Source organism: Corapipo altera, unplaced genomic scaffold, assembly GCF_003945725.1.
Source record: "Corapipo altera isolate COAL_440 unplaced genomic scaffold, ASM394572v1 61411, whole genome shotgun sequence".
Lineage (NCBI taxonomy): Eukaryota > Metazoa > Chordata > Aves > Passeriformes > Pipridae > Corapipo > Corapipo altera.
This window is the reverse complement of record NW_020884875.1, coordinates 14,395,671-14,407,214: the sequence shown is the minus strand read 5'-3', so window position 1 is coordinate 14,407,214 and position 11,544 is coordinate 14,395,671.

Below are 11,544 nucleotides of genomic sequence, written 5' to 3'. Positions count from 1 at the left end.
CCCGCCCCCTCGCGCCCGTGCCGGCCGCCCGCTCGTGGGTGCGGGCGCGCGGAGGGCGCGGGGGCGGCCGCGCCGGGCGGGAAACGCGGGTGGGCAGTGGGCTTTCGTTTTGGGGAGAAAAAGGAGTGGGAAGGGCAAGGAAGGGAGAAAAGACTGTAAAGCATTCGACAGTGAGAGCTAAGAAACCCGCGCCACGGGCGAGCAGTGCCCCCCTAACCGGGGAGCGGGCCGGGGGCGCGGGTTTGAAAGCCTGAAGCAGCCACCGCGTTTTTCGCTTGCGGTCGTTCGCGTTGCTTGCCCCGCGGGTGGAAGGTACTCGTGGCAACGGCTTTTTTTCAGAGTGTGAAAATGCAATTAAATCCTTCTCTTTTGGGCATAAAGGCGAGGAAAAATTTTCGTTTATTTTTTAGCATCCCCTCTCCTCAGTGGCGTTTTCCACCGATCACTAAGTTTCACGCCGCCGCTTCCTGACAGACGCTGCTCTTCGGAAACTGAGTAATATCCCTTGTCTCCCCAGTCGGGGAGCGATCGAAATTGTGACCCACAACGTCTCAGTCGTGCCACCGTGCTGGAGCTCTGTGCTTCCGTAGCTGAAAATAGGAATTCCAAAGGGGCAGAAGTGGACAAAATACACCTCGGCCGCGTTCAGCGCCGGGCAGGGGAAAGCTGGTGAATTTAAACGGAGTATGCCCAGAAAATCCAAAATATACAGGCATGTGGGAGAGTATCCGTTTCCCACCAGTGCATGCTGATCGAAAACTAACGATATGCAGAACATATGGCCAAAACTAAATTCTGAAAAGGGAAAATATTTTGTTATTTCACTGAGAGTCGCGTGTGTATAATAAATACTGATAATATTCATGTATATAATAAACACGGGCATCCACTCACGGTAAGCACATGGACCAGCTGCCGGCCACCGGTTCGGCATGGAAAATCCCTGCTCTTGCAGCCCTTCGGGACAGAGGCCAGCGGGCGAGTGGCGCAGGCGGTGCCGTGAGGGTTAGCCGCCCGCTCGCGGCCCGGAGCTCACAGCTCCACCACAGCCCGGACACGGCACCAGCCCTTCCTTTAGCCCCGCGGGCTACGGGCACCTGCGAGGAGGGAAGGAGAGTTTGTCCCCAAGGACAGTTTTTCCTTCTCGGGACCGCACCGTCGGGAGAGCGGGGAGAAAGAAAAGCATCCTCCGACGGCAGGTATTATTCATCCCAAAAGAGAGCCTGGCTACTGTTTGACTTACAAGCATGACTAAAAGGCAAATACCCAAGGAATTCCACTTTCTCCCTTGGGGTCCCTCTTAAAAGGTACAAGCATGACAAAGGACCTGCTAGGTTAGGAAACAGAAGTCTCCTTTGTCTGTAAACCGACACCAAATTACAAAGTACAATTCTGCCGGCCGCTGGAGTAAATTACAAAACAGTTCGCCTCCTGTTTACTTTATCCACAGGGAGCTGTGAAACTCAGCCATGATTTTAAAGCGTGTTTGTATAACTTTCTTCTGCTCCTGTTGTTTGCGCTCGGCTTCTCAGCGCATTTGCGCTTCCCTCTCGCCACTCCCTGCTCTCCCGCCGGGAAGGAGAGGTGCTTCTGCCGTTGTCCGGCGGCACGCACCCGCGTAATGAGAAGCAGGAGAGCTGCTCCCACTCTTGGGCCTCAAGGACCTCTGCTCCTACTCAGTCCTCCGCTTTTGTCCGCGGTGTCAGCCGTGCCCACTGTGAGCCGACATGGGCAGAGGCGCCGCCGTGCTGGGAAAGGCGCTGATTTTCTTGCGAGGGGAGGCACTGAACCCTGCGATGTGCAGCTGTGCATCCACCTGCCCCGCAAAGCGCTCCCAGCTCAGAGCCCCGCTGCCGCGTCAGCCCCGGTGCCTGCGGGGCTCGGGGCCGAGACCCGAGGCCAGGGCTGCTGGTATGCTCCGGGACTCCTTCAGAGCCTCCACCGCTCACCCTCGCCTGTGCCTCCCCCCCCGGCCCATGCGTTGCCGTGGGGGTCCCCCCGGGAGCCGCACTGCCCGAGGCGAGATGGAGGAGGTGTGATGCTGCCACCGGCAGCCTCGCTGCCCAAGGCGGGGTGGAGGTGTGGAAAAACCGATTGGGGGCCGGGGATGGGTCCTCAGGCCGGGCAGGCAGCGACGGGGGCTGTGCCACTTGTAGCAGCACCCTGTCCCTCGGGGTGGAGGAGCAGCCCTGGGACACTACAAAGGCTGCACTCTCGCCTTCCCCAGGCGCTGGGCCCTGCTTTGCATCATGGCTCTGCCGTCCGGGCAGGTGCAGGTGCAGCTGCAAGTGCCACAATCCCGCCTCCCTAGCCCTCCCTTCCTCACGGGAAATTTATTAGCGAGGTTAGGGCAGGCTAACCAAACGGCAACCCCGGCTGCAATTTCCTCGGAGGAATGCTTTGATCCTGCCCTCTCCTTGCGCCGTCGAGGGCAGATTGCAATGACAAACGCGGGAGATCGCCGCCAATTGTTGGGTCAGAGATGTTACCGTTTAATCTGAAACAAATTGCTCCTGCCTGCGCCCCTCCCGCCGCCCCCTCTTTCCCCGCCCCTGCGGTCCCCGTGCTCGGCCAGGGATCCCACCGGCGGGGCCGGGGCCCCATAACGGAGGGATCCAGCCCAGCATCGGGCCGGGACAGAAGGGGTTCTCCTCTGCAAAACATAAAGCTACTGTATATTTGCTCCAGCGAAGACGTTGAGATTTTCGTGGAGGAAAAGGGAATTAAAAAAAAATAAAATAAATTTAAAAATCACCTTTTCCGGTATTACCCAATCAGTACAAACCATGATTTCTTTTGCAGTTTACTTCCCTAAAAATGTGCATTTTTTTCTTCTACATTCATCTCCCTCTGTCTCTTGTAAAGTAAAACTGAATACGATTTTTATCCGTGGCATGGGCCTTCCTGAACTGATAGTACCATAGAATGTTTTAAACAAGCAAGTCTAGGTTGTTGGGGGTGGGAAAGGAGTATATTCTGTTTTAAACAAGCATTTAATTTTTTACTTTTTAAATACATTGCTGCCTAACATATTTGTAGGTACGGAGTCAGAGATTTTTCTGTTTCTATATTCCATGTGTCAGTCATATAAATATAATAAATACATATTATAAGGATGTAAGAAATGTTGAGGTAATATGTTCACTACAGTGTAACATAGAAGAAAATTTTATTGAATGTGACAGTGATACCACTGACTTTTTAAGAATGTTTGCTTTGTCAAGGAGGGCAAGGGTTAGCCTCTTTATAGAAAGACTTGCTTATTTATCAGGATAATCTTCAGTCATACAAAACTGGAATGATATCAAAGCAATAATGGTGAAAAGGAGAGACTTGTCACTTCAGACACAGTGAAAGTCCGACAGGAAGTCCAGAGTCATCAACAAAATGTTTCCCATGGACATAGACAATTTTGGATTGAGCACAGGGTTCAGCAGATTTTCCCATTTACAATCCTTTTCACCCTGGCAGCTGAAGGGATGAACTCCCATGCAGGAGGGAGGAATGGACTCTAAAGGAAGGACAGGTTTGCCTTCTGCAGCTAAAGGCTCTGCCTGCTCATCGAGGATGTAGCAAGGGGGCACAATCTGGCCCACACCTCTGCAAACAGGACCACAGGAGCCTGGAAGCAAAAAGAAACACATCTCAGTGAACTAGAACTGCCTCTCCTGCGGCCTCCCGGTTTATGGCTGGGAAGCATGAGGGCAGACCTAGAGAGACTCCAAGTCAAAACCAGTCCAAACCCATCTCCATCCAATCCTGTGCTGGAATTTTAAGTTAAAAAAAAAAAAAAAAAGCCATGGGGAGTGCTTGTGTGCCATCCGCAGCAGCTTTGCTGTGGCTCATAAACAAGGCCGACCTTTGGTTTGCCAGCATTTAATAAGCCGGTAGACATTTGGCAGGTCTCTTGCTAAAACGTACTAGAAAATTGGATCAGCTCTCAGCATAAATATCAAGAATCCACTACACAAGCAGTGAACATGGCAAATTGTCGAGTCAGCAACTAATGTACTTCACTGTAATCTTCCCAAATGTCTTAAGTAGTTTGGCAAATCTCTTGTTGCAATAAATTCTAGTGAAGTTTTGGGCTTTATTTTTTTTAACATATGGTCTTAAAAAGTAACTTAGCCAAGAACATTTTTAGAGTCAATGCAGAATTTGCTGGAGATGTTTTCTCGAAGCTTGTTTGTGCTCTGGCAGTTTTATTCAAATGTCAACCAGACGCAGAAAGTATGGGGTTTTGGGTTTTATTTTACAGTCCTAGAAAGTAAAGGTCAACTCTCTGCAATGTAAATTGTCTTTTCAATTGCCATATTTTAGCAGAACAGCAAGAGTCTCACTAATAAACTGGTTTGCAGTGTTTTGTTTTGTTTTTTTCTTCCCTCAGGATGCATTATAATTGTATGCAAAATATTTAAAATGCCAATAAGACACCTGCTAAATCAAATAATTTGGGTAGGCTATGCTATGCTTAGCGGTATAGATTCAATCCCATAATTGTAACTAGTCAGATTGTACCATTGCAGTAGCCTTACCACAATTAACAGGATGATTTTTCAGCATGAAAAATAATGTCACAATCTGGCAATATATCAGTTAAAACAAGCTGGATAGACTCAGGCTGTATTGATACATGTGGCCACACTAAAGGCTGCTTGTTATGCTCCTGCTAGCAGGAAAGTTTGTGAAACCATTTATAGACTGTGATATTGCACCAAGCAAATACAAGTATCAGACTCTGGCTCACTACAGAGTGTACAGATGTCCGAGGTGGTAGAGGGGAAAGAGGTGACTGGGGTCTACTCAGCACTCACAGCATGTTGGAGTGAATGTGAGATAGTTTGCCTCTCCGAAAATTATGTAGAAAACACAGTGGGCTACACTTTGACATTTCCACGAAAGCGCTCTGAAGGATTTTACCATCTACCTATGTGAGAACTAATCCTGAAAATCAGACAAGCTTGTGCCATAACTTCACAGACCAGGCGATCCATCTACATGGCATATGAGTGTGTGCAGGTACTGAGAACTCTCCTCACTTGATTCTTGGACATCAGTTAAGGAAGCATAAAGGCAAGGGATGTACTCCCAATACAGCAGATATGATGCTGATGTATCTCAAATTCCTCTCATAATTAAAAGGAAGCATTTATGGGTGCAGAGTCCCCTTCCACAAGATTTTAGGTGATGTTTGAGGTGGAAGAGATTTCTGCCATTATACAAGTAAAATCTAAGCCTTTTTATTATTATTATTTATTATTTTTATCTTAATTTTTGGCTAGTATTTCTGTACATCTTCTGTTTAGTTTTTTTGAGGCTAGATTTAGAGAAAGCGCTGGGAGAATCTGGGAAAACCAGAATGCACACACAGGACAGTGATAGAAATGTGTATCTTTAGGACTCTGGAAGTAGAACCCTTCATTGGAGATATTTAAAGTACCCCAAACAACCTGGAAAATTTTTCCAGTACACCACACTTGGACAGCATGACATCCCTACAAAGTATCTTGAAGAAGGGATGAATTAATTCTTTCCAACCTTTGTCTGTTTGTCTGAACTGCCATCACTGGGAACTCTGACTCCTCTCAGAGTCAATACAAATGAAGGGCTGACACCAGGGTCACCTTCTGAAGGGATGACATTGCCATCACAGGAGGAGAAGATGGTGCCCTAGTTGGATGCAGCATCTATGTGCTAAGGGACATTTAGGACCATCTCATTTGCTGCTTCTCTTGCCCTGCCTTTGGTGCCCTCTTGTTTGTAGTGCTAAGTGGTTTTGCAAACACTCTCGCTAGGCATAGGTACCTCTTCCTGATCTTGTGAATTTGTCCTGTAGCAGAAGGGAGCTGAAATGAAGTGTCTTTTTTTGTTCTGACTTATCTGTGAAGGGGAACAGAGGAGCTGCTTCAAAATCTTTCATCTTAGAAGTGCACCTGCTCATTGACAGGCTTGAATTTGATTTTTGGAATAGGTATCCGGTCACGCCTGTAGACAGAGCCCACTCTGACCAGGCATTTAGCACTGTGGCTCAACACATCCCCACATGTCAGATTTGTCTGTTTTCTGAAATCATCAAAGAGAAAGTAAACAGTACATGAAGTGATCCCTACAGTAGACAGACCATTGCTAGTGTGGAATATATTACAAATATCTATTTAATAAATGCTGATGCTGTGTTTATTATCATAAACACAAATCTAGATGAAAATCTAAGGCATAAAATCTTCCTTAGAGGTGTGGCCACTGAGTATTCTGGAATCAAACTTTTCCCATCATTCTATACAGACACCCCATTGAAAGCCTTGAGATTAAATGGGTATAAGTCTGAGTTTAACATATTACAGATGTGTGTGTATATATATATATTAAGAACATTGGATACATTGTACTCTAAAATGCTTTTTTACTTATGGTATTTTTTCAGCTCTTATGATTACTTGCAATAATAAAAAATACTATCCCACAAACTGCACTAAGATCATATGACATAGCAAGGACACTGTCATCTACTTCGTGATTTAATATCTGTGACACTTAGGTAATTTGCGGTCTTTGGACATCCAAGATGGTATCAACTGTGCAAAGTGTCAAACTATTCAGTGCATAAAATTAACCAACTCTAGGAGAAAAGGGCTTTAACCAGCTTTGCTGAAGTCAACAGAAAACCTTCTGTGCGACTGCAGGGGAGTTTGGTTAAGGTCCATGTTTAGTTCACTTTGACTTAAAAGAGAAGGCAATGTGCTTTTCAGAGATTCTGCCTGCACTGCACAACCAGTTCACTGGCAGGATGATCCACAAAACACTGAGCTTCAAGAGTTTCTTGCTGGTTATTCTTTGACTATTCAGCTCAAAAGAGAGGTGAGAGGAGCTGCTGTGCCACAGGACTGGGGTAGCACTGCCTTGCTGACTTTGCTCTGCACAACTCATCTCCTCTCTGACTCCCACTCAAAGGGTTTTATCTTTAGGGCACACTTTCTTGGTCTGCAGGGGATGTTTTCCATCCTGTGCTGAACTGCACAACAGAAGCATTTAACATCTCAGCGAGAATGTCCATCCAGTTGATACTGTTTGGTTTAACCACATACTAGAGATTTGGGTCATACACAATTTGGAGGAGATATATATATAGCTATAAATCACTAGATCCGTTTTCTAAATAGCAGTGAGAAAATTCTTTCAAATACATTTATGATAGCAAGACAGATAAAAATAGCTGGTTCAGGAAGAAAAATTACTCATCTAAAATTTTTACCAAGAAGTAAGAACACAAAGGAATGTGCCCAAGGACCAAGTTGTTTGTAGTGGTGGACTTATATCACTCCAAAAACATACCAGAATTTCCTGCCATAATGATTAAACTAGTACTGTCTATAGTCAGCCCACTAAATATTGTGCAACAGCAGGAGATGCACCCCAGCTTCAAGTGCTGGTGAGTGACTTCTACGGAGTTCAGACAGAGACACCATAAAATTCTAAGCATGAAATTGTGGAAGTAAATGGCAGCTTGCCCCCAACTTCCACAAACCTAGACTGTGTCTCGTTAGGGATCACTGGAACATGAACGTGATAATCTCTTGCTGTCCAGATTCCTTCCAGCTTTCCTTTGGCTATACATCACACATCTCTTAAAATCAGTGAAATTGTCATACATTAAAAGCAACACATTGCAAGGATTGTCAGTGTGTTTCAATAAAAGGAAAATATTTCTGGGACCTAAAGATAAATATTTACCTAGTCAGGAATAAACTTTAATAAAATTTTTATTTTTTTTTCTTCTTTTTCTGCAAAGGAACTACTTTAAGCCTGGGACAATTGTAAGAGCAATAAGATTTTCATTGTAACTGAACTGCAAATAACATAAATGTAAATCAACAAATAAGGTCTTCCTTTTACCTTTGCAGGAGCAGAATGTGCCCTCCAATACCAGGACATCTCTCCACAAGTCAGTAGCTGCTCTGCCTGCGTTAAGGCTGCCTACCCAGCAGCGGGTAACACACACGGATACTAGCAAAGGTAGAAATGTCACTGTACATTATTTGAGAACTCTGTTCCATGATATATCAGAATAATAATGGACAATAATAAATGAGAGTCCTTAGCTCTCTTCTTTGGCTGAATAGTTCTAGCTGAGTCAGAAAAGACCAGGTCTCATTTTTCCAATGTGTGCTTTTGTTAGGTCAATAGAGAGACTGTTATAGAGTGGTAATGTGAGCTGGGTAGTGTGTGCAGGTTCTGGGGCTTTATTGTGTCCCTGCTATGTTAATTAGTATTAGGAACATGATGGATCGGCAACACATGTACTTTCAGAGTCTTAAACCAGCCCTGAGAGTTTAGCACTCCATTAGTTACACATCACAGGAACCCAGGGATGTTTACTCAAAAAAGTATCACTTACAAGAATGAAACATTCTAATTCATTCCTGATAGGGGCTGTGAGGGGCACCCAGCCCACATTCAGATCCCGAGGGAGATGCTGCAGTCCAGTCCAGGGTCACACTGGGAATTCCACATCAAAGGTCTCTCCAAAGCATCTCTCAAGGGAGCGAGAAACAGAGAAGCACCAGTCTGGACAAGCAGACAATTTCTCTCCACAGCTTATCTACTAGAGAAGATAAGAGCAGGGAGTTTGGTGAGAGATGGGTAAGACACATTAGCAAAATTCCTGCACAGAAGAGAAGGCAGAGGAAAACATAGGTCTGTTTCCTTCCCCTGGCCCCAACAGCCCCCTCTCCCCAAGAAATGCTGTCATATCAGCCAGCAAAAAAACTCTCCTCTCTGCAGTCTGAAGGTCCGTATCAGCAGGGAGGCACAAGCTTCCAAAAGAGCCTCAGTTCTTCTCAAGGAGCCAAGGAAAAATGATAGCAAGAGATGCTGAATACAACTTTTCCATTGTCAAATCCAACACAATGATCCTTCTATGCACCAAATAACATATAAACCTCAGCTCTGCTCCCTGATGATGTACCTCCCTGGAGAAATTCTTTGGAGTTTCCTGCCCTTCAATAGTGTGGGAGAAGGTCACCTGTCCCACATATTCTTCCAAGGAAGCAGTGTGACGCCCAGAAGACAATAGCAAATCTATTTGCTTTTTTTTGTGCAATATTCCTTTCTCATTACATGGCAACCTCAGGATTCTGAGGAACAGCTGCTTTCCTTGCACAAACCTTTATTCCCCATTGCAGTCTCCTTCACCTCAAACCTGGACTGACACACTAATATTTGTTTTCTTACTAGTAGTCTTAAAATTCCATCACAGAAATCTGCAAGTATGACAACATAACTAAAGCAAAAAAAGAAAAAAAGACATCTTCACCTTCCAGCAGATCAGTCAGTAGCCACCAATTTTGCAACCATTCTGTAGTGCTGATTTTGGCAAATCTCCTACAACAACTTTGTGTTCTTAACATAAGAACTGGATTACCATTCATCATTCCAGTTACAGTCGTTAGTAATTAATAATTAGCAGAGTGGGCCCTGGTAGAGCCATGGACCTGATACTGGCCTCAAAGTGTGAAGTCAAATGGATGATTACAATCAGAAAAGAAACATCAAAACCGCTTCCAGACTAGCATTGCATTATTTACACTCTACAGACCATGACTGTATAGAGAATTGTGTCTGTGCAATCTGACTGAGAGAATTTGAGTTAAATATTCATACCCCTGAAAGGGATTTCTTTGCGTGTCTTCCCAGTCATATAATCTAATCTGTGGACAACCCTACTTTCTCCTATGTTCAATTTAGTATCCCAAGTGATGCCAGCACATTCACAAGTACCATGTGAAACAGGCAAAGTCTTGGTGATCTTGTCATACTGGCAGTCAAAAAGAAAAGTTACTTTAAATTGAAAGATAAATGTGGCTACTCTGTAACTTGGTGGGTGCAAAAACATTTTCAATATATGAATATTTCAATATATTTTTTAACCATGTTTCTACTGCAACCATACTCTAAGGACTGCTCTGATTTTTTTTTTTTTAAATGAAAAAAAGGAGTATTGACATTGTCCACAACAAAGCTAAGAGGCAATTTGGAATAATCAAAAAATGACAACATCTAAAGGGATATTTTTCAGGCCTGTGTCAGATCCTACAGCATACAGCATGTCATCATAGCCTGTCTACCTTTCAAGCATCTTAACTGCCGTAAATAACACACCCCGGACAAGCCAGATGTGCTGGTATAAATAATCAATTTGTTATTGTTACAGAGAAGCCAGATCAGCATGTGGCAAGGCACTTTAGCACTGCAGATCACTTTTCCACCTCTTAGTACATCAGACAAGAATGATCAAATTCAGGAGTACCATGAACGCCTCTCAGGCAAAGCCATTCTTGCACAGCCAGGCAAATGCTCCTTCAGCTCTTTAATATTAGCAATGCAATCTTAATAACTTGCATTCTATATTGAACCTTGCACACCGCAACCCTAAAACTTTACAGCAGCTTCCAAGCAATGCCAAAACAGCAAGCAGGCAAGTCCAATCATAATCCTTTGCAGGATGCTGTGCTCTGTAGTCATTTCCTGCTTCTCACATGTAAAGGTAACAGACACAGCTAAAGAGGCTGAAATGGTCTTTATGGCTTGGCACATCTCTAATAAAACAAGAGCCTTGACCATATGAAGAAAGGGACAGTTCTGGGATATAAATACTGCAGAACTTGGGAACTCCTGTGGCAAGCAGAACATCTGTTTATTACATTTTCCAGACTTTTATTTTCAGTTGTTCATGACAAAGAATCAGAATTTTTACCAGTGCAAACCATGCTCAGTCATAAACACAGCGCTATCCTTTTGAGGTACCTTGAGAATAACAAAGCAGCAGCTTTACTACAGGGAAGTCAAAGAGAGTCAGAAATCCAGGCACAGGAAAGACAGTTCAAGAACAGGCCACATTTTACGAAGCAAGTATTTTACTTACAGGTGAGGAGATTTATTTTGTGTGAACACAGATACTTTAAGCAGCATGAAGGAAAATTTTGAGAAGAGCTTCTCACGGCAAAACAATCTACACCAGAGTTCTCCAGAAAATCCCTACAACAATATTAACCTGCTGACACTCATCTCAAGGAATGAGTTTGGGTAACATAAATTTCACTTTGTGTCGTACTCTAGTGCAATATCACTACTGAATGAGAAAGAGGATGTGTTCCAAAAAATGTTATTGTTAATGGGAAAATCAGAAAACACCACACTCAGCACTGAAGTCCATAAGGAAATTCACTTGAGGCCACATCCAAGGTTTTAACTATCCTTGTTTAGTCTTCATTTTATGTGCACCATTGAAAAGTGTTACATGGTGAACTCACTTCACTGTAACGCAATGCTATTTTATTAAATATATCTCTGATGGGTCTCTGGATCAGCCAAAGACCTCAGAATGAGGCAAACATAAAGAAAAGCAATTATTAAGTAAAATGAACATCCTATTCAAACTCAAACAAACCAGACCATGGCAGCTCTGTGCAGAAAGAGCACTGGTTGGATCTACTGAGAAAGATTCATGACTTCAGAAAATTAATCCACTTATGCAACTAACTGCCT